The sequence below is a fragment of the Vicugna pacos genome, chromosome 10 (genome assembly GCF_048564905.1).
Source record: "Vicugna pacos chromosome 10, VicPac4, whole genome shotgun sequence".
NCBI classification, from domain to species: Eukaryota; Metazoa; Chordata; class Mammalia; order Artiodactyla; family Camelidae; genus Vicugna; species Vicugna pacos.
The window spans coordinates 47,238,140-47,240,763 of record NC_132996.1 but is presented as its reverse complement, the minus strand read 5'-3'; the positions used below and the strand labels follow the sequence as shown (position 1 = coordinate 47,240,763).

Here is a 2,624-nt window from a genome sequence, read left to right as displayed (position 1 = left end):
GTAAAATAAAAAAATTTTTAAAATTCTTAATTAACAGATAACAGTCTGTTCAAAATAATATTTTAAGCAACAAAACATTCAAATACATATATATGTATATGTATATATATATGCTTATATATAAGTGAAATGAATGAACACAATGATATGAGGGACAGGAGGGAGGAAGAATTAGGATTATTTTGTTATTATAAGATACTCACACTACCCATGAAATAGTATAGTATTTGAAAGTAGACTTGGATTATTTGTAAATGTATATTGCAAACTTCATGGCAATAACTAAGAAAAGATAAGAAAAGAAATACAATTTATATGCTAATAAAGGAGAAAAAACTGAATCATACTAAATGCTCAATTAAAACCACAAAAGGCTGAAAAATAAGACAAAAGATAAATCAACAGACAGAACCAATTAAAGAAAAAGCTGGTTTTTGAGAAGTTCAATAAAACTGGTAAGTCACTAGTCAGGATAACTAGAGAGAGGACACAAATTACTAATATCAGAAATGAAAGAGAAGTTATCACCTCAGATCCCATCATCTTAAAAGTATAATAAAGAAATAATATGAACAACTAATTCTACGTTTACAAATCTGTTAACTGAGATGAAATGAACCAGCTCTTTGAAAGACATTCTACCAAAACTCAAACAAGAAATAGACATTGTGAATAGGCTTATATCCATTAAATAAATTCAATAAATGATTAATTACCTTCCAAAACAGAATGCACCAGTCCCAGATGGGTTCACTGGCAAATTTTACCTTTTCAGGAAGAGATTTTACCAATACTCTAACAATCTCTTTCAGAAGACAAAAATTAGAAAGCATATTTCCTAACGCTTTCTATCAGGCCATTATTATCCTAATACTAAAACCAGACAAAGGTATTACAAGAAAAGAAAACTACAGGCGAAATTATTATTGACTTCTTATAAGTAACATGAAAAATGATACCAGAAAGAAAATCGGATTGTAGGAAGAGATGAAGAGAACAGGAGATTACAAACAAGTGGGTAAATACAGAAGATGAAGTTTTTGCTCATGTAATTTCTTTAAAAGGTGATTGATTTTTTAAAGTTAAAACAGTAATACTGATAAGATAGGCTTTATAAAAGATGGAGAAGCAAAAGAATGGCAGCAGAAATGAAGGGTGATGGGTAAACAAGAGTATACTGTTTTAGGCAGGAAGTGTTTAGTACTAAGTAGTAAGTGTACAGTGTCATGCATAAAGTAAGATGTGTGAAGTGGTAAATAATATTGACTATTATGGCCTTTGATAAATTAAGAATGCACATTTTGAGCCCTAGAGCAAGTACTAAAAGGAGGAAAAGGTAAGAAACAGAGAAAGTAAAATGGAAGTCAAAACAATCCTGATTAGGCGGCGGCTGGCGCGGGGCTGTTGCTCAGCAGGCCTGGCCTGGCTGTGGTCCCGGGCCGCCCAGCCAGGGACTCTGCGCCTGCGCCCGCCTGGCCGCTGCCAGCTCTCCCCGTGCAGCCGCGGCCGCGGTCCCGGCCCCATCGCACCGCCTGGGTGTCTGGGCCATCCATGGGCTGCAGCGAGGGCCGCGATGACAGATCACTGTGAGGAGTAGTGCAATGAAGGCGAGGCTCAGGAGTCCATGTACCCTGACTCCTTCACAAGTATTATCAGAAAATGCACCCAGCTTTACCATTAATGTGACATCTGAGGCTGGAGAAAATGATGAAACTGTCCAGGATACCTACCCTCAAGTTTACACACAGTAAAAAATACCCGGATGAGCCCTCCTCCCCCCCCCTTTACAAAACAGTCTCCCAGTTAAACCTAGAAGATACTGATGTCTCAAACATTTTGAAATTATTAGCATTACAGGCAGAAGAAAATCTTGGTATGGTGATGATCTTTACTTTAGTGACAGCTGTGCAAGAAAAATTAACCGAAATAGTGGATCAAATAAAACCTAGAAGGGAAGAAACCAAAAAGCAATTATTTCATGGCCCTCCAGTTCCAATTGAGAACTTCTTAAATTGGAAGACCAAGTTTGATGCAGAACTCTTGGAAATTAAAAAGAAACGAATGAAAGGAGAAGAACAAGCAGGAAAAAATAAATTTAAGTGAGAGACAGCTATTCGAAACAGATCATAATCTCGACACATCTAATACCTAGGTCTTGAAAGATGCTGGAAACAATGTGGAGGTAGATGAATCTTTGTTCCAGGAGATAGATGACTTGGATCTGGAGGATGATGAGGATGATCCAGACTACAATCCTGCCGACCCCAAGAGCAACCTGACTGACTAATGGACTGTCCCTGTCTGCGTAGAGGATTGACTGCCACAGCACCCGTGGCTATGCTGAGGGTGTTGATTTTCCTTTCTTTTTTATAAGAAGAAATAATTTTCAGAAGAATATTCTTCTGATAGCTTTCATCATTGAACTTAATAAACTGATCTTAAAATTAAAAAAAAAATACTGATTAACCTAGAAGAAGTCAGGAAAGTGGAAACAAAGGAAAACAAATCAGAAGGAACAAGTGAAAAACAAACACCAATATGGCAGGCTCAAACTCGGCCACAATGATAATTATATTAAATGTAAATAGACTAAAAACTAATTAAAATGAAGAAAATGTCATACT

At 36.5% G+C, this 2,624-nt stretch overlaps 1 pseudogene; it reads left to right on the top strand.

The window, feature by feature from the left end:
- The first annotated feature begins 1,573 nt into the window (after positions 1-1,573).
- Positions 1,574-2,287, top strand: LOC102531818 (RWD domain-containing protein 1 pseudogene; annotated as a pseudogene).
- Positions 2,288-2,624: the final 337 nt, after the last annotated feature.